Source organism: Heterodontus francisci, chromosome 5, assembly GCF_036365525.1.
Source record: "Heterodontus francisci isolate sHetFra1 chromosome 5, sHetFra1.hap1, whole genome shotgun sequence".
NCBI lineage: Eukaryota > Metazoa > Chordata > Chondrichthyes > Heterodontiformes > Heterodontidae > Heterodontus > Heterodontus francisci.
Window position 1 is genome coordinate 39,492,983 of NC_090375.1, and position 21,678 is coordinate 39,514,660.

A 21,678-nucleotide genomic window follows, 5' to 3' on the forward strand; every position below is an offset into this window, starting at 1 on the left:
AAAAATCAAGGATGACACTCCAGTGCACTACAGAGGGAGCGTTTAAACTGAGGCACCATCTGCTTGCTCAGGTGGATGTAAATGATTCCATGGCACCACTTCAAAGAAGAGCATGTGGGTTAACCGCAGCATCCCGGCCAATAAGTATCCCTCAATCAACATGACAAAAAACAGAATCTGGTTATTGCTGTTGGTGGGAGTCTGCTGTGTGCATATTGGCTTCCAGGTTTCTTGCATTACAACAATTGCTACCCTTCAAAAAGTACTTCTTTGGCTGTGAAGCGCTTTGAGATGTCCAGTGGTAATAAAAGGCACTATATAAATGCAAGTCTGTCTTTGTTTTAAATGGGGTGCAGGAGCAGAGACACTTGGGTGTGTATGTGCATAAATCATTGAAGGTGGTAGGACAGGTTGAGCCTGTGGTTAATAAAGCAAACAGTATCCTAGGTTTTATTAATAACGCCATCGAGTACAAAAGCAAGGAAGTTATGTTAAACTGTATAAAACAGTGGTTCGGCTTCAACTGGAGTATTATGTCCAGTTCTGCGCACCACACTTTAGGAAAGATGTGAAGGGATTAGAAAAAGTGCAGAAAAGATTCACGAGAATGGTGCCAGGGATGAGAAACTTAAATTACGTGGATAGATTGGAGAAGTTGGGACTGTTTTCCTTGGAGAATACAAGGTTAACAGGAGATTTGATAGAGGTGTTCAAAATAATGAGGGGTCTGGACAGAGTAGATAGGGAAAACTGTTCCCATTAGTGGAAGGATAGAGAACATGAGGGCACAGATTTAAGGTAATTGGCAAAAGAAGCAATGAGACATGAGGTAAAGATTTTTCACGCAGTGAGTGGTGAGGATCTGGAATACACTGCCCAAGAGTGTGGTGGAGGCAGATTCAATCAAGGCATTCAAGAAGGAATTGGATTGTTATCTGAAAAGGAAGAATGTGCAGGGCTACGGGGAGCACTAGGTAAATTGTTCCTTTGGAGAGTCAGTGCAGACACGATGGGCCGAATGACCTCCTTTAGTGCTGTAACAATTCTGTGCTTCTATGATTCTGTGGAGTCCTGCCAAACTTAACAGGAAATCGGCAGTCTGGCCAGCAACTGTGAGGCAAAACCAGCAGCAGGAGGCCCTTTGCGATAGTTCCCAATTATCAGGAGGGGGAAAGATCAGCCTTTGCGGCAGGGGAGATGGTCAGCCATTGGCGCTTGGGAGGAGAGGACTTTGGTCATTGTGACAGTGGGGAGCAATTAGGGGTGGAGGGAGAGAGAGGCCATTGTGACTGGGGAGGATGAAAATTTTCTTCAGGGGCCATTAACACTGCTGCTCCTCCTGGCTGACAAGAAATGCTGGAAAAGGCACTGACCTTGTGGGGCTGACAGCTCCCTCCTCTGTCTCTCTGCAAGGTTTCCTGACTCCTGGGAAACCCACGTAGCAGCAGTGAATTGCAATGTGGGAGCTCATTTTAAGTATCTTACCAAATGACCCGCTACTCCCACGGTGGACCACTTGGACACCTTGACAATCGTAGCCATAAAGAAGGCAGCAGATAGCTCCACATCATCTTGATTACCTTGTATTTGAAGCCAGTTTCTCAGACCCTCACCCTTGACATGTTGCAAAAGCAAAGGCAGGGTCTGATGGGATCCTGACACCCGTTTAACACAATTATAGTAAGGCAGGCACCTGGTAAAAAAGTATGCTTATTTTTTTTTTTAAGAAGTGTTTTCCTTTTGGGCCACGAAGAGGAGGAGGTATTCTCCTCCAGGCTTCACAAAGAAAGTTAGAGGCTTTGCTCCCACCGTGATCACTTATGGACACCCAATTCCGAACCCCAGACTTCCCTTTGCTTAGACCTGGAAGTTAAAATGAAATGTGTTGCATGTCAACAAGCTTGATGCTTGCTACCCGAACCCCAGACTCATGACCATTTAAGGTACTGAAGTGGGAGTATATTCTCGGGAATTAGAATTCTGAAAGTTAATCTCAATGAGTATAAAATTCTTAGAGGGTTTCACAAGGTCAATGCTAAGAGGTCCGTTTCCCCTGGCTGGGGAGTCTAGAACTAGGGATCATGTTCTTAGGATGACTGGGTGGCCATTAAGGACTGAACTAAGGAATAATTTCTTCATTCAGGGGATCGTGAGTCTTTGGAATTCTCTACCCCATGGAACTGTGGATGCTCCATAGTTGAGTATATTCAAGACAGAGATCGATAGAATTTTGGACACGAAGGGAATCAAGGATATGGGGGCAGGGTAGGCAAGTGGAATTGAGGTGGAATATCAGCCATGATCTTTTTGAATGGTGGAGCAGACTCAAAGGGCTAAATGGCCTATTCCTGCTCATTTCTTATGGTTTTATAAATAAATGTCAGATTCCTTTAGGTTAATATGTCAAACAATTAATTTATTAATGTTCCAGCTGCTCATATAACCTTATTACGTCTACCAAGAGACTTGACGTTTGCTAATGAAGCTTTTTTTGTTCCTTATTCGCAGCCATGTAGTAATCTGCCATGTTAATGAAATAAAAGTCAAAGATTTGAAAAGGCCTTTGGCTCATTGAAGCCCATCATTCCAGTGTATTGAGTCTCCCATTATGTCATTTAGTGGTAATTTGAATAACATAAATGTTTATCCATTTATTTCCTTGGTTGATAGATTATTCCAAGTATTTACCATTTTTGGAGTAAAGAAGCATTCCTGGTATTCATTTTTATTTTACTTTTCATTGATTTCCATCTAATACTGCTTGGTTGACTTACCACTTAATGATTTCTATAACTCGATTAGCCTCCTCACCTTCACTAAATTTTCTTTCTTTGGCCTCCTTATCTCGAGAGACAATGGATAAGCGCCTGGAGGTGGTCAGTGGTTTGTGAAGCAGCACCTGGAGTGGCTATAAAGGCCAATTCTAGAGTGACAGGCTCTTCCACAGGTGCTGCAGAGAAATTTGTTTGTCGGGGCTGTTACACAGTTGGCTCTCCCTTTGTGCCTCTGTCTTTTTTCCTGCCAACTACTAAGTCTCTTCGACTTGCCACACTTTAGCCGCGTCTTTATGGCTGCCCGCCAGCTCTGGCAAACGCTGGCAACTGACTCCCACGACTTGTGATCAATGTCACAGGATTTCATGTCGCGTTTGTAGACGTCTTTAAAGCGGAGACATGGATGGCCGGTGGGTCTGATACCAGTGGCGAGCTCGCTGTACAATGTGTCTTTGGGGATCCTGCCATCTTCCATGCGGCTCACATGGCCAAGCCATCTCAAGCGCCGCTGACTCAGTAGTGTGTATAAGCTGGGGATGTTGGCCACCTCGAGGACTTCTGTGTTGGAGATACGGTCCTGCCACCTGATGCCAAGTATTCTCCGGAGGCAGCGAAGATGGAATGAATTGAGACGTCGCTCTTGGCTGACATACGTTGTCCAGGCCTCGCTGCCATAGAGCAAGGTACTGAGGACACAGGCCTGATACACTCGGACTTTTGTGTTCCGTGTCAGTGCGCCATTTTCCCACACTCTCTTGGCCAGTCTGGACATAGCAGTGGAAGCCTTTCCCATGCGCTTGTTGATTTCTGCATCTAGAGACAGGTTACTGGTGATAGTTGAGCCTAGGTAGGTGAACTCTTGAACCACTTCCAGAGCGTGGTCGCCAATATTGATGGATGGAGCATTTCTGACGTCCTGCCCCATGATGTTCATTTTCTTGAGGCTGATGGTTAGGCCAAATTCATTGCAGGCAGCCGCAAACTTGTCGATGAGACTCTGCAGGCACTCTTCAGTGTGAGATGTTCACACTGCCAAATCCTGTTTAACAAGATTTGAATATTGCTTTGAGTACCTCTTATGTACTTCTTGACAGAATAGAAGAAAAGTTCATGCTTTTTGGATCATTTACAGACCATACGCGCACAACCAGCAAGAGAGGACTGCCCCAGACCATCTGTGAGGATTGTTTTCTTGTATATTGGTTAGATGGATAGATGTTCTAAAGGGTCACTCAATGAGCTTGGTAGATTAGCATGAAAATTTCCTCAAAATATTATGTATGTATCTATCTTATGCACATATCTGTACATAAGATAGATTGTACATGTGTGGAAGGAACTAGTTTGATGGGTTGAATGGTCTTTTTGCATTCACAGCTTGCTTGTGTTTGATCAGCATTTTCTTCAGCAACATAGTTTTTATAAGCATTGTCTCGAGAAAAAACATTTTCAGTTAAATCGCTTGTGTCAAGTCAGGTGTTAAAACCTGGTACTGTAATAACAGTAGACAGTAACCCCTGCAAATGGTACAAATAACTTCAAATAACTTGACCATCTTCAGAAAGTGCCATGGCTTCAAGTGGATGTGCGCATGGAGAAGAAGGGTAGTAGGATGTTTGAGGGAGTAAATTCCATTGGAAGATGGGCAAACTAATTGTTGAATTAGCCAACGGAGCATCCATAAATTGCAAAATGTGACACAGCAACAGTGCATACCGAGTCAATGAAAGAGTAGCTGTGGACAGTCCGAAACACAATGCCAGAGCATCTCTAAGGAGATGTGGATGACATTATGGGAGCTCCAACGATTGTCAACGGATGATGATGATTAATGCTTTATCGCATTGTTGCAAAGTCTCACAGTGCTTAATGCCATGAATTGCCTTTTGAATGCAGTAGCTACTGCTATGCGCACAAACTGTATTCAAATTGCAATGTGCCTTTAATGGAGATCAATGGGAGCATACAAAGCTCACACATTGAAATGTATTATAAGCTTCAAATTTAAATTTTCCTTAAATTAACCTCAATCATGGCACACAAGGACAAGAATATTAAAGAGCAGTGAATGAGGAAAGACCATTAACCCCTAAGCCCATTCATTCAAATTTATTATAACTAAGTGTAATTGTCTTTCATGGGCTTTGCTCAACTTATATGTTATTTGTCCCTTCATTATTTTTAATTATACCTACGTTCTTCACCTTTATAAGATCTACCCATTATGCACACCGAGCTGGGTTTTGTGAGGCTCCATGAGGCAGTGTCAGCGGCGGGGAGGCACAGAGAATAGCGATGGGCGGTGGGGACGGGGGGTGGCAGTGGGGCGGAAGGCCCATCGCCAAGTGATGTTCCTGGAGGCGGATAGACTGATGATGGCCTTTCCACCCAGAGGCCAATTAAGGGCCTCTACCCACCACTGCTGGGATCCTACCTGTGGCGGGGGGGGGGGGTACCTCCACCCCGCAGGGAGGACTCCTTGCAACATGATGCCCTCGCTGCGGGCTTGGTGGTGGTGGGGGGTCCCTCCTTTGTGGGCAATTTGTGGCCACCAGGAACAACTTTACTCTATGGGACCCCCTTCCCTCTGAACTGAGCAACTACCCCCTCGCTGGACCTTCTGGACTGGCCCCGGTGACCCCGCCTCACCTATTTCTTGTCTGGGGTTCTGGTTCTGAGCCTGGACCTGGGTCCAAGGCCTCTGAGTGGCAACTGCTCCCAGTGTTGCTGCCGACACTGCTGAGCCTCTGGCCCTCTGATTGGCTGGCAGCTCATGTAGGCGGGATCCTCGTCTTTAAAGGGATAGGGATCCTGCCATGATTCTTTGAGTTAAAAAACTGGAGGATTGCTCTGGCTGGGGTGAGGTTGCAAAAAGGCAGAGGTGGGGGTTCCCCTGCCTTTTTGGCCTGGTGCCGGGAGCCCCGCCTCAAGCACAAAATCCAGCCCATCATTTGCTGGCTAAGAGAGTGGGCAGCCTCTGTGAATATCAGAACTGCTGTGTAACCAACTACTGGGATTGCACAAGAGTGACCTGGGGCAGGATTTTGGGTCAAATGGGGTTCCGACACTGCACTGTGCCAAAGCAGTCACACGACAGTGATTTTGACTGAATTGGCCAATTAGTAGCCAGAGGGCACATTCACCATCCAATTAAAGAAGGCGGGCTGGCTCTCAAAGATGGAGGGCCAACAGGAGGCCCTCCAGCACGGAAGGAGTTTCAGCCTGCCTTTGCAGGTAAGGGAGAGAGATCTTAAATCACCCTCTCGGCAACTTATAAAACATTTGAATTAAAAAATAGCCATATCTGCCAGGACACCATTATGGAGTGGGAAGCCGGGTAGGTGGGTGGGGGGGAACTCAAAGCCTGCCTGGAGCGCTGCCCCCTCCCCACCCCCCTGGTCTGGGTGCTGGGTGGTATATTTCATGTCAAAAGGGGGATATAGTTTTGTGGGGTGGGTAGTGGGAGCCAGGGGTTGGGTGCCTGGGATTGTTGTATTTCTATGTTTTGGGCAATAGACCCGATGTCCTGGGTAGTGCCTTCTTTCCCTTGCAGCCCTCCACTGTGCTCCTCTTGTCTCCTGCTGCCCAGAAGGTTGAGTCTGCTGAAGCTCACTGGCTGCTCTGTCCAATGCCAGAGTAGCCCGTTCCCATCTCAACACTATCAGCTGGGGATCCTTCTTTCACCAGGTCTTCCTCTGCCATTCCCAACTACCCAAGTGACATCACATCCTTGTCCAGATTCCTATCAATCACCACTGACAAATACCGGTCTTGCAGCTCTGGCAGTGTCTGCTTTGTGGTACTGTTTAAGCAGCTGATCTTTATGCTGCATTTCTGCAATGAGTTCTTTATGTTGTCTGATGCAACATAAATGAGATGCATGGAGGCCAGTTTGCTGAAGATCTCCAACAGATTTATTAACAACTAAATTATTATATACAATGCAGAGCAAACTATTTACAGAACCATCATCTGGGTTTTACAGTTGCAGAGTGACTCTGGCTTCAAGTCACATCATTACATTCATGCACTTAGCTCATCAGTATACAGAGATCTTAAAGGGACATCATTCTTAAGGCAATCATATAACATCCCCTTGCTTTCCAAAGATAAGTCTCGATTGCTACACGTAAGAACGCACATAAAATTAGATAACTTCAAAATTAGTTATACACGATAGAGATTATCAAATTTACAGGTATCGAAGCTTATGAGTCCATATATCATTTTGGTGGTTTGACAACTCTTCCAGATCTGGTTATGGTATAACATTCTGGGGATGTGGATTTCACCCTTGGCTGTTTTTGATTTACAGGCATGTTGTCAATGTGTTGTTTTTGTCCTGTTGTACGACATACCCTCATCATCGGATTATGTTTAGTTTAGTTTAGAGATACAGCACTGAAACAGGCCCTTCGGCCCACCGAGTCTGTGCCGACCATCAACCACCCATTTATACTAATCCTACACTAATCCCATATTCCTAACACATCCCCACCTGTCCCTATATTTCCCTACCACCTACCTATGCTAGGGGCAATTTATAATGGCCAATTTACCTACCAACCTGCAAGTCTTTTGGCTTGTGGGAAGAAACCGGAGCACCCGGAGAAAACCCACGCAGACACAGGGAGAACTTGCAAACTCCGCACAGGCAGTACCCAGAATTGAACCCGGGTCGCTGGAGCTGTGAGGCTGCGGTGCTAACCACTGCGCCACTGTGCCGCCCATTATGTTCTTTCGAGCCCACTGAGCACAATTGGAGTATTGCACACTTCTGTTAGTTGGCTTTGGTTCCTTCTCAACACTCAACATGTTGTAATCTCATAGGACCTAGGCTCACTGTATACTTTGGATACCTCTGCGGGTAACCATGTTCTCATTGTGGGGTGTATGACCTTGACCTTTGTCCTACGGGCCCAGTGTCATTTGCACCGCATGCCATGCATCTTGAAATGCAGGATAACTTTGCGGTGAGTGGGATGAACCACACTTACCACACAGCTTGCTTGCTTTTTGCGACCTGGTTATTGTGCCAATACTGTTGGCTGCACCTAGTGCTTGCAAATGCTGCTGTCCAGCCACAATGTCGTCATATTTTCTGCCATCTTCGAGCAGCACATCAATGCTGTGACCTTTCTTTTTCCCAAAGAGGTCTTTCTGAAATACCTCAATGGGAGTTGAGACACTCACCAGCTCCATTAGACGCTCTGACAACTCATTTACTAATGAACTGATCTATTGATTCCTGTGGCAGTTGCCTGTAGGACATCAATTCCAGGTGATGAATTCTAAAATTCACTCTTAATCAGAGCTGATCTTTAACATTTCCAGATCTTTGCAGGATATTTCTGGTCCTCTTCAGATAAGCCAGAGATATTGATTCTGTGTAACCCCTCATTTTGAACTGCTATTAGTATTTTTACAGCCTGTTTTTCTGGTTCTGCAATCACTTGGTCTGTGAAGCATAACTGCATTCTTTGTTTAAAATGTTTGAATTCAGATAGGATATCAATGGCCTTTCAGTTCATGCTGGGAAATTTGCTATCCATCTTTATACTGTTCTTTTGCTTTCTGCTCTATATTTAATTTTGTTCTATTCATTCTGCACTGTTTCCCTTTTAAGAAACTCAAAGTTATCTAGACTAGCTGTGTGGATGAAGAAGAGCAGGGGTTTGACAGTGTTCTGTGTTTATTCGGCTTTTAGCACTTAAACCTGTCTCTTTACACAGCTGTTCAATAGGCAGTTCAATTGCTTTTTTTTCTCGAGTTTGTTTATGTTCTTCACGCTCGAGTGGTTTAATGTTTTTTGAAGCTGTGGCTGCGTGAATGGAGGCTCTGCAGTGATCAGGGTTTTGCCATGCTTTTTGCTGTTATATATTATTTGAAGTTCCTGGTTTGAAGGTCACAATTTCGTAACGGCTTCTAAACATGTTCTGGGTGGGTCAGGCAAAAATGTGGGTTGTAGCAGTTAATAGAATGATTACTGATGCTGTTTGTTGCATCAGTTTGCTGGATGACTCCTGTAATGGTGCTGACCTCGATCAGCCTGGGAAAGGAATTAGGTTTTCTCTATTTTTTTTCTCTCCCAAGGAGTCTTTGAAAAAAATCAATTTCTTAAGTACTTCAAAGCTTGTTTTTTTAAAACTAGAATTCCTCGACTGTCAGCACAATGACTCACCTAATCGCAGGAACTGATTTGCAGCCTGACCTCCTGTGCTCTGTCTTCTACAGATGGAGGTAGGTTCTTTCTTCTTTCCACGTTTTGGGCATGTATTTCTTTTAAACTTTCTCTCTTTTGGCTGTAGGGAGGGTTGTTTTTAAAACTGTTTTACCTGTGGTCTTCAAGTTTTCACCACAGCTGTCACCATATAATGAGTTCTTTATGTTGTCTGATGCAAAAATGAGAGGAGTGGAGTCCAGTTTGCTGAAGATCTCAAACAGGTTTATTAACAGCTGAACTATTATATCCAGTACATAGCAAACTGTTTACAGAACCTTTATCTGGGTGTTACAGTTGCAGAGTGACTCTGGCTTTGAGGCACATGACTACATCCAGGTACTTAGCTTATTAGCATAGATCTTAAAGGGACATCAGTCTTAAGACAAACATACAACAGTTTCTACAATATGTTTAACAGCCCTTCCAATAGTCCACATGGCCCCGCGCATTGTTCACTTCCTCTACACCCTGCTGCATTCCAGACATTCCCTTTTCCATGCACTCCTTTTGAAACTTACAAACTGCTCCTGACGAGCCTTTCAGTGAGCTCCTCAATGAGCTTAACAACAAATTAATTGGAGGCATGCGGCTTCCTCCTAGCGTCCCTTTCAAAATCGCTTCACATTCCGGAGGTGATGGGACCCAGTGCTGACCTCCAAGAATGCAATTTTCAAATTACGCACGCACTCACTCCCGCACTTCCAATTCAAAATTCAGCTCAATGTTTCAGGTCAGCGACCCTTCATCAGAGCTAGGAATACTTAGAGATATACCAGGCTTTAAGCAAGGCAGGGAATGTGAGGGGATGGGAGAGAAGAACTAAAGCAAAGATCTGTGATAGGTTGGAAGGCAGGAGAGATTAAGTGAAGAAAGGGACGATGCTGCAAGGCAAAAGGAGAAAGTAATGGCACACTTAAAGAAACAAAAGATGTATTTAGTGGAGGTGTAACTGGGAAAAGCAAAATTATGACCAACAGCTGCCGTCCAAAAATATAATGGGGACGGAAGTAACAATCAGAGATTATGACCACCCACCTCGGCCTTACTTCAACCCAATTGCTGCTGAAATCATGTTTATGCTTATGCTACCAGTAGGCTTGAGTTCTCCAAAGTACTCAGCACAAGGGTTCCACATTCTATCCTATCCAAACTCCAGCCCAGGCGGGAAGTTACTGTCTGAATGCTGTCCTGCACCAAGAACAAATCAAGGCTCATCCCTGTCCTCAGTTACTTCTGTTAGTTCCTTGTCCCCAACACACTGAAAAATCCCTCCATGATGTGTCCCATCCCACCTCCACAACCTCCTTTAGCCCTCTGCCCCAGCCGTTGCCTTGAGTCTCCTGTGCTTCCCCTGCACCTCCTCATTATCAGAGGTGAAACCTGCTCTGCCCTGCTCTCTGCAACTATCTCCCTAAACCTTTGCTATCCTCTTCTCAAAGGCTCCTCCAACTACTTTTTAGTTCCTTACTCTAATTCATTTCTCACTGCTGCCCAGCATCTGTTGCTCTGCAGTGAAGTGCCTTGGGATGTTTGCTATGTCAAAGGCATTATGTAAATGCAAACTGCTGTTGTCATTTTTATTTCTCTGTGTGTTGTATCTTTTCCAGCAGGCAGGTATCCCACAAGCTGGCAGACTTGTAAATAAATGCTGTGCTGACCTCAGTTGCTAGGATATGTAAAAGATCAGTCCACTGAAGATCATCCGAAGATTTTTGTTTCCTTCCTCTGCTCAGTGTCTCCCTCAGTACTAAGTTTGAGATGGGAACTCAGTTTGGCCTACCACTCTACTGCACAACACATAGAGGCTTCAATGGGATGAGCCATGCATCAAACTCAAAGCATTTAGGATAAAAATATCCACTAATATACACGAATATATTTGTATCAGTAATAAGTAATTGGTGGTAAGTAAGAAGCCACATTGAGGACTGGACTTTCCCTCCAGGGGTGGGAACCAGGACTGGGGATTGTTTCCAGGTCCTGAACCTGCCCCTGGGGGGCAAACAGTGGCCCTTTGAGATTATCACGGAAGCATCCGTTTAACTGGCATAGAAACAGGTTCCATGTCCAATTAAGTGCTGCAAGCCAGCTCTCAGAGCTGGAGGACCAAGCAGAGTCCTTTCAGCTTTTGAGGAGCAGCTGGCTGCAGGAGATGGTAAGTAAATGGGAGGGTACATCAACATTGGGGCATCCTCTCACTAAGTTTTTTTAAAACTTAAAATAAAAAGCAGATTCAGCAGGGAGGTCACTGCTGCATGTGTGTGGGGGAATCCCTTACAGAGAATAAAAAAAAGCCCTTGTGAATACATTCTTCTGGTTTCATGGAGCATTGCTGACAACAGCTTTTTTAATTCTTCCATGGGATGTAGGCATCACTGGCAAGGCTAGCATTTGTTGCCCATCCCTAATTGCCCTTGACAACTGAGTGTCTTGCTAGACCATTTCAGAGGGCAGTTAAGAGTCAACCACATTGCTGTGGGTCTGGAGTCACATGTAGGCCAGACCAGGTAGGGATGGCAGATTACCTTCCCTAAAGGACATTATACACCAGATGGGCTTCTATGACAAGCAATGATAGTTTCATGGCACCATTACTGAGACTAGCTTTCACTTCTAGATTTTTTTATTAATTAATTCAATTTAATAATTAATTGAATTTAAATTCCACCAGCTGCCGTGGACCCATGTCCCAAAGGCATTAGCCTGGGCCTCCAGATTACTAGTCCAGTGACATTACAACTATGCCACCGTATTCCCTTCAGCTATGCAGAAACTGTGACTTAAATTGCCCTATGATGTAAAGAATGTAGAGTAAGTACATCATTAAATCTGTATTGTTGCTAGTCAATATCAGAATAATATGCGAAGTGATCGCAGTGTTAGATCAAAAGTTTGAGACTCCAGAACAGTATTGGACATAAGGGTCTGATGAAAGAGTTATTTAAAAACACAGGGCAACAAAGATGCATCTTTCCTGGCAAAGCTTTCCTTTGGAGGTGCTAAAAACTGTGGTCCCAGAATTTCTGGACAGAGTGGAAGACATCATTTATAAGCCTAGACTCCAGAACCTGGGGCAGAACCTGGTTACACCAAAATTTCAAATGGCGGTTGAGGGCAGACACTGTTGAAATGTCCTATCAGATATGACATGTCAGGCTCAGCCATGTAACTGACCTCCGTCCCTCCACCTTTGACCTGAAGAAGTTCCGAACGGTTGACCTGTGTTCCTCTGAGGGCTTCTGAAGGTAATTGCTCCCAGAGGGTAAGTGGGCCCCTTTGGAGCCAAAGGTTAGAATTAGAATTAGAACATTACAGCGCAGTACAGGCCCTTCGGCCCTCGATGTTGCGCCGACCTGTGAAACCATCTGACCTACACTATTCCATTTTCATCCATATGTCTATCCAATGACCACTTAAATGCCCTTAAAGTTGACAAGTCTACTCCCGTTGCAGGCAGGGCATTCCACGCCCCTACTACTCTCTGAGTAAAGAAACTACCTCTGACATCTTTCCTATATCTATCACCCCTCAACTTAAAGCTATGTCCCCTCGTGTTTGCCATCACCATCCGAGGAAAAAGACTCTCACTATCCACCCTATCTAACCCTCTGATTATCTTATTTGTCTCTATTAAGTCACCTCTCCTCCTCCTTCTCTCCAACGAAAACAACCTCAAGTCCCTCAGCCTTTCCTCGTAAGACCTTCCCTCCATACCAGGCAACATCCTAGTAAATCTCCTCTGCACCCTTTCCAAAGCTTCCACATCCTTCCTATAATGCGGTGACCAGAACTGCACGCAATACTCCAGAGTTTTGTACAGCTGCAGCATGACCTCGTGGCTCCGAAACTCAATCCCCCTACCAATAAAAGCTAACACACCATATGCCTTCTTAACAGCCCTATTAACCTGGGTAGCAACTTTCAGGGATTTATGCACCTGGACACCAAGATCTCTCTGTTCATCTACACTACCAAGAATCTTCCCATTAGCCCAGTACTCTGCATTCCTGTTACTCCTTCCAAAGTGAATCACCTCACACTTTTCCACAATAAACTCCATTTGCCATCTCTCAGCCCAGCTCTGCAGCCTATCTATGTCCCTTTGTACCCTACAACATCCTTCGGCACTATCCACAACTCCACCGATCTTCGTGTCATCCGCAAATTTACTAACCCACCCTTCTACACCCTCTTCCAGGTCATTTATAAAAATGACAAACAGCAGTGGCCCCAAAACAGATCCTTGCGGTACACCACTAGTAACTAAACTCCAGGATGAACATTTGCCATCAACCACCACCCTCTGTCTTCTTTCAGCTAGCCAATTTCTGATCCAAAGCTCTAAATCACCTTCAACCCCATACTTCTGTATTTTCTGCAATAGCCGACCATGGGGAACCTTATCAAACGCCTTACTGAAATCCATATACACCACATCCACTGCTTTACCCTCATCCACCTGTTTGGTCACCTTCTCGAAAAACTCAATAAGGTTTGTGAGGCACGACCTACCCGTCACAAAACCGTGCTGACTATCTCTAATGAACTTATTCTTTTCAAGATGATTATAAATCCTGTCTCTTATAACCTTTTCCAACATTTTACCCACAACCGAAGTAAGGTTCACAGGTCTATAATTACCAGGGCTGTCTTTACCCCTTCTTGAACAAGGGTACAACATTTGCGATCCTCCAGTCTTCCAGCACTATTCCTGTCGACAATGACGACATAAAGATCAAGGACAAAGGCTGTGCAATCTCCTCCCTGGCTTCCCAGAGAATCCTAGGATAAATCCCATCTGGCCCATGGGACTTATCTATTTTCACACTTTCCAAAATTGCTAACACCTCCTCCTTGTGAACCTCAATCCCATCTAGCCTAGTAGTCTGAATCTCAGTATTCTCCTCGACAACATTTTCTTTCTCTACTGTAAATACTGACGAAAAATATTCATTTAACGCTTCCCCTATCTCCCCTGATTCCACACACAACTTCCCACGACTATCCTTGATTGGCCTTGATCTAACTGTAGTCATTCTTTTATTCCTGATATACCTATAGAAAGCCTTAGGGTTTTCCTTGATCCTATCCGCCAATGACTTCTCGTGTCCTCTCCTCGCTCTTCTTAGCTCTCCCTTTAGATCCTTCCTGGCTAGCTTGTAACTCTCAAGCGCCCGAACTGAGCCTTCACGTCTCATCCTAACATAAGCCTTCTTCTTCCTCTTGACAAGCGCTTCAACTTCTTTAGTAAATCACGGCTCCCTCGCTCGACAACGTCCTCCCTGCCTGACAGGTACATACTTATCAAGGACACGCAGTAGCTGCTCCTTGAATAAGCTCCACATTTCGATTGTGCCCATCCCCTGCAGTTTCCTTCCCCATCCTACGCATCCCAAATCTTGCCTAATCGCATCATAATTTCCTTTCCCCCAGCTATAATTCTTGCCCTGCGATGTATACCTGTCCCTGCCCATCGCTAAGGTAAACCTAACCGAATTGTGATCACTATCACCAAAGTGCTCACCTACATCTAAATCTAACACCTGGCCGGGTTCATTACCCAGTACCAAATCCAATGTGGCATCGCCCCTGGTTGGCCTGTCTACATACTGTGTCAGAAAACCCTCCTGCACACACTGGACAAAAACTGACCCATCTAAAGTACTCGAACTATAGTATTTCCAGTCAATATTTGGAAAGTTAAAGTCCCCCATAACAACTACCCTGTTACTCTCGCCCCTGTCGAGAATCATCTTCGCTATCCTTTCCTCTACATCTCTGGAACTATTCGGAGATCTATAGAAGACTCCCAACAGGGTGACTTCTCCTCTCCTGTTTCTAACCTCGGCCCATACTCGAGTCGCTCTGAACAGGCTCCAGAAGCTGGCCGAGCGCGTCTACCCTGAGGCACAGTGTGGCTTTCGTGCAGAGAGATCGACTATTGACATGCTGTTCTCCCTTCGTCAGATACAGGAGAAATGCCGTGAACAACAGATGCCCCTCTACATTGCTTTCATTGATCTCACCAAAGCCTTTGACCTCGTCAGCAGACGTGGTCTCTTCAGACTACTAGAAAAGATCGGATGTCCACCAAAGCTACTAAGTATCATCACCTCATTCCATGACAATATGAAAGGCACAATTCAACATGGTGGCTCCTCATCAGAGCCCTTTCCTATCCTGAGTGGTGTGAAACAGGGCTGTGTTCTCGCACCCACACTTTTTGGGATTTTCTTCTCCCTGCTGCTTTCACATGCGTTCAAATCCTCTGAAGAAGGAATTTTCCTCCACACAAGATCAGGGGGCAGGTTGTTCAACCTTGCCCGTCTAAGAGCGAAGTCCAAAGTACGGAAAGTCCTCATCAGAGAACTCCTCTTTGCTGACGATGCTGCTTTAACATCTCACACTGAAGAATGCCTGCAGAGTCTCATCGACAGGTTTGCGTCTGCCTGCAATGAATTTGGCCTAACCATCAGCCTCAAGAAAACGAACATCATGGGGCAGGATGTCAGAAATGCTCCATCCATCAATATTGGCGACCACGCTCTGGAAGTGGTTCAAGAGTTCACCTACCTAGGCTCAACTATCACCAGTAACCTGTCTCTAGATGCAGAAATCAACAAGCGCATGGGTAAGGCTTCCACTGCTATGTTCAGACTGGCCAAGAGAGTGTGGGAAAATGGCGCACTGACACGGAACACAAAAGTCCGAGTGTATCAGGCCTGTGTCCTCAGTACCTTGCTCTACGGCAGCGAGGCCTGGACAACGTATGCCAGCCAAGAGCGACGTCTCAATTCATTCCATCTTCGCTGCCTTCGGAGAATACTTGGCATCAGGTGGCAGGACTATATCTCCAACACAGAAGTCCTTGAAGCGGCCAACACCCCCAGCTTACACACACTACTGAGTCAGCGGCGCTTGAGATGGCTTGGCCATGTGAGCCGCATGGAAGATGGCAGGATCCCCAAAGACACATTGTACAGCGAGCTCGCCACTGGTATCAGACCCACCGGCCGTCCATGTCTCCGTTATAAAGACGTCTGCAAACGCGACATGAAATCGTGTGACATTGATCACAAGTCGTGGGAGTCAGTTGCCAGCATTCGCCAGAGCTGGCGGGCAGCCATAAAGACAGGGCTAAATTGTGGCGAGTCGAAGAGACTTAGTAGTTGGCAGGAAAAAAGACAGAGGCGCAAGGGGAGAGCCAACTGTGCAACAGCCCCAACAAACAAATTTCTCTGCAGCACCTGTGGAAGAGCCTGTCACTCCAGAATTGGCCTTTATAGCCACTCCAGGCGCTGCTTCACAAACCACTGACCACCTCCAGGCGCGTATCCATTGTCTCTCGAGATAAGGAGGCCCAAAAGAAAGAAAGAAAGAAATAGAAGACTCCCAACAGGGTGACTTCTCCTCTCCTGTTTCTAACCTCGGCCCATACTACCTCAGTAGACGAGTCCTCAAACGTCCTTTCTGCCGCTGTAATACTCTCCTTGATTAACAATGCCACCCCCCCCCTCTTTTACCATCTTCTCTGTTCTTACTGAAACATCTAAATCCCGGAACCTGCAACATCCATTCCTGCCCCTGCTCTACCCATGTCTCCGAAATGGCCACTACATCGAGTTCCCAGGTACCAACCCATGCTGCAAGCTCTCCCACCTTATTCCGGATGCTCCTGGCGTTGAAGTAGACACACTTTAAACCAAGTTCTTGCTTGCCAGTGCCCTCTTGCGTCCTTGTAACCTTATCCCTGACCTCACTACTCTCAACATCCTGTACACTGGAACTACAATTTAGGTTCCCATTCCCCTGCTGAATTAGTTTAAACCCCCCCGAAGAGCACTAGCAAATCTCGCCCCCAGGATATTGGTACCCCTCTGGTTCAGGTGAAAACCATCCTGTTTGTTGAGGTCCCACCTACCCCAGAAATAGCCCCAATTATCCAGGAAACCAAAACCCTCCCTCCTACACCATCCCTGCAGCCACGTGTTCAACTCCTCTCTCTCCCTATTCCTCGCTTCGCTATCACGTGGCACGGGCAACAACCCAGAGATAACAACTCTGTTTGTTCTCGCTCTTAGCTTCCACCCTAGCTCCCTGAATTTCTGCCTTAAATCCCCATCTCTCTTCCTACCTATGTCGTTGGTGCCTATGTGGACCACGACTTGGGGCTGCTCCCCCTCCCCCTTGAGGATCCCCAAAACACGATCCGAGACATCACGAACCCTGGCACCTGGGAGACAACACACCAACCATGTGTCTCTCTCATTCCCACAGAACCTCCTATCTGTTCCCCTAACTATGGAGTCCCCAATGACTAATGCTCTTCTCCTCTTCCCCCTTCCCTTCTGAGCAACAGGGACAGACTCTGTGCCAGAGACCTGTACGCCATTGCTTACCCCTGGTAAGTCGTCCCCCGCAACAGTATCCAAAACGGTATACCCGTTGTTGAGGGAAATGGCCACAGGGGATCCCTGCACTGCCTGCTGGTTCCCCCTCCTTCCCATGACAGTAACCCATCTACCTACTTCTTTTACCTGAGGTGTGACTACCTCCCCATAACTCCTCTCAATAACCCCCTCCGCCTCCTGAATGATCCGAAGTTCATCCAGCTCCAGCTCCAGTTCCCTAACGCGGTTCTCGAGGAGCTGGAGTTGGGTGCACTTCCCGCACATGCAGTCAGCAGGGACACTCTTGGCGACCCTTACCTCCTACATTCTGCAGGAGGAACATACAACTGCCTTAACCTCCATTCCCACTATTCTAAATTCCCAACAAATCTGCTGAAAAACTTGTTAGCTTAGCAATCCGACGGACAGAACTTTTTAAATAAAAAGCTTACCTTATCAACACACCAGAGTCCTTTTTTTTGGTTAGAGGAGGAGGGTGGGTGGGAGACACTACACGTGTAGTGTCTCGGGTACTGCCACCGCCCAAATATATAGTTTTTACTTACCCAGTTGTCGAAGGAAATTGTTTTCTCCTCCCTGTTGGGCCCCAGCAGGACTTCAGGTGGAGTAGCTATGGACCACTTACAAGGGCATATCAGAGTGGGTACCACCAATGCGCCTCTTCAGCATCAGCAGTGCACCCCAGTCATGCAAATGACCCTGTCCCAAGGATTTACAATGTACCTCCTGCCCAGGGTGAATATTCTTCTCTCAGGTGCTTGTGCTGGCTGAATGAATCCCAGGAATTTTGAATTTATCACCCAGATTGTTCTGAACCCAGTTGTATTGCAACATTGTCAGTTTCTTAATGGTTGCTCAATTTGGATATCGAGAAATCTCGGCTGCAGAATGACAACTCCTTTTCATGGTGTCTTTTTAAGTTATCAAATTTGAATCTGATTTTTTCCTTCTATGTCGACACAATATTTGTAAAAATTTTCCCAAATGAGATTTACATCATCTAGATTTGCAGACAATGCTGCCCATGGATAGACAAAATAGGTGAACAAGGCCTTAAAAACATGTGAATGGTTTCTCTTTCTCTCGACATGCCATATTGAATATTGATAAGAGGAAAGCATAAAGATATTGCAGTTCAGATAAGATATCCTGGGCTGAATTTTATAAGCCTGCCACTGAAATTGAAGGCGGGTGAAAAAAATGGCGGCCCGACGCCAAAGATCCACCGTGATTCCAAGCTCAGTGGCTCATTTAAATGGCCGGGGGTGGGCTGCCCCCCCACCCACCCCGCCAATAGGTGGGCTGCCCCCCCTCCCCCCTCAGGTGCACAATTGCTGATTTTTACATATTTCATGATTACGAATGCTTATCTTTTAATGCTAAAACATTACGGATAAAACCAGAATAATGAAAAAAACTGCCTTTCATTTAATTGTCCATCTGAAGTTAGAAATTATGCCAGTGTTTGTTCACTTAAAGTGCCTGTGCAACAACTGTCAATCACTTGAGCATTTTATGTTTTCAGTCGCCATGGGAGCGTTGCTATGGAAACATTTGTCAGAAAGGAAGGAGAAATATTTCATTACTCCTGAACAATGAAAGAAACAGCCAAAAGTTTGTTGAAAAATAATAAATGAGGATGTCAGAACAATAAAGGTGCTTTGAGTTGGGATTTGAAGGCCCATTTCTTAACCTTTGATCTAATTTAATTCAGAAATCCAAGGTCCCAAAAGGCACATATTTTGTCCTGGAGCTTGTTATTCCTGTACATTTCCATTTTGTGTTTATTTACTCCATTTATCATCGTGTCACATCATTTTAGCACAGTTCCCTCCTCTTCAATGTTTTATCTTCTCTTGTTTTATTATCAAGATGAGAGATATTAGTGTTGGGGATTAGAACATTTTCTATTTCAGTCACTCAGTTGCACTTCAAGAGTTTTCATGGCAGGCATAGTATAGTTGTATTCAGACTAACAGTAAACCCTAACAGAAAATCCGGAGCGGAACCCCGTAGGCGGTCATGTGTCACCTTTGGCATGTTTCCGGCAGTTCCTGCAGCCATACTGGTGCCAAACGTCGTGTCCTGCACTCCTTTGGACCCCACCAGAAAGGCCGAGAGGGGGGTTTTGACGACTGGGCAACTCTCAACCTCCATAAATTTGCCCAGGCATGCGCCATGGAGAGGTCACTCCATAGTTGCCTCACAGCGACTGAAACAACACGGAAGGCAGCAGTTACGGGTTATAAGTCCAGATAAATTGGCGTAGAAACTGGGCGCCACGGGTTGCCTTTGTCGGTGGGAGAGGTCATTGCACCTCACTGGACAGCTACCGCCCGCCTCAAACCGGGCAGCCCCCGGTCAATAAGGTTCTGTCCCGCCACAGTCTGCCTGCTTCAATGGGTGCTTGGAGCTCAGGGTCATTGCCCGAAAGGTGGACTGATACACCGCACCAAACAACATGAAAAAAGGAAAGAAGGTACCAGCCCTTCGCTTTGCAAGCTGGAACGTCAGAACTATGTGTCCTGGCCTGTCGGAAGACCTTACACAAATCAACGATTCTCGGAAGACCGCCATCATTAACAACGAGCTCAGTAGACTCAATGTGGACATTGCAGCACTTCAGGAGACTCGCCTCCCCGCGAGTGGCTCTCTAGCAGAGCAAGACTACACCTTCTTCTGGCAGGGCAGGGATCCTGAAGAACCAAGACAGCATGGAGTGGGCTTCGCCATCAGAAACTCCTTGCTCAGCATGATAGAGCCTCCCTCAAATGGCTCGGAACGCATACTGTCCATCCGACTGCTCACCACCTCTGGTCCAGTACACCTACTCAGCATCTATGCTCCAACACTCTGTTCCGCACCTGAAGCTAAAGACCAGTTCTATGAACAACTCCATAACATCATTAGCAGCATCCCCAACACCGAACACCTATTCCTGCTGGGGGACTTTAATGCCAGGGTTGGGGCCGACCATGACTCATGGCCCTCCTGCCTTGGGCGCTATGGCGTTGGAAGGATGAATGAGAACGGGCAGAGACTGCTTGAGTTGTGTACCTATCATAACCTCTGCATCACCAACTCGTTCTTTCACACTAAACCCTGTCACCAGGTTTCATGGAGGCACCCAAGATCACGTCGTTGGCACCAGCTAGACCTCATTGTCACAAGGCGAGCCGCCTTAAACAGTGTTCAAATCACACGCAGCTTCCACAGTGCGGACTGCGACACCGACCACTCCCTGGTGTGCAGCAAGGTTAGACTCAGACCAAAGAAGTTGCATCATTCCAAGCAGAAGGGCCACCCGCGCATCAACACGAGCAGAATTTCTCACCCACAGCTGTTACAAAAATTTCTAAATTCACTTGTAACAGCCCTTCAAAACACTCCCACAGGGGATGCTGAGACCAAGTGGGCCCACATCAGAGACGCCATCTATGAGTCAGCTTTGACCACCTACGGCAAAAGTGCGAAGAGAAATGCAGACTGGTTTCAATCTCATAATGAAGAGCTGGAACCTGTCATAGCCGCTAAGCGCATTGCACTTTTGAACTACAAGAAAGCCCCCAGCGATTTAACATCCGCAGCACTTAAAGCAGCCAGAAGTACTGCACAAAGAACAGCTAGGCGTTGCGCATACGACTACTGGCAACACCTATGCAGTCATATTCAGCTGGCCTCAGACACCGGAAACATCAGAGGAATGTATGATGGCATGAAGAGAGCTCTTGGGCCAACCATCAAGAAGATCACCCCCCTCAAATCTAAATCGGGGGACATAATCACTGACCAACGCAAACAGATGGACCGCTGGGTTGAGCACTACCTAGAACTGTACTCCAGGGAGAATGCTGTCACTGAGACTGCCCTCAATGCAGCCCAGCCTCTACCAGTCATGGATGAGCTGGACATACAGCCAACCAAATCGGAACTCAGTGATGCCATTGATTCCCTAGCCAGCGGAAAAGCCCCTGGGAAGGACAGCATTACCCCTGAAATAATCAAGAGTGCCAAGCCTGCTATACTCTCAGCACTACATGAACTGCTATGCCTGTGCTGGGACGAGGGAGCAGTACCCCAGGACATGCGCGATGCCAACATCATCACCCTCTATAAAAACAAAGGTGACCGCGGTGACTGCAACAACTACCGTGGAATCTCCCTGCTCAGCATAGTGGGGAAAGTCTTTGCTCGAGTCGCTCTGAACAGGCTCCAGAAGCTGGCCGAGCGCGTCTACCCTGAGGCACAGTGTGGCTTTCGTGCAGAGAGA

At 46.3% G+C, this 21,678-nt stretch overlaps 1 long non-coding RNA gene across 1 annotated transcript in view; it reads right to left on the bottom strand.

Annotated features, from left to right (window-relative positions):
- Positions 1-21,678, bottom strand: part of LOC137369815 (uncharacterized) — a 148,971-nt gene that overhangs the window by 103,849 nt on the left and 23,444 nt on the right. The gene's annotated exons all lie outside the window — the stretch shown is intronic.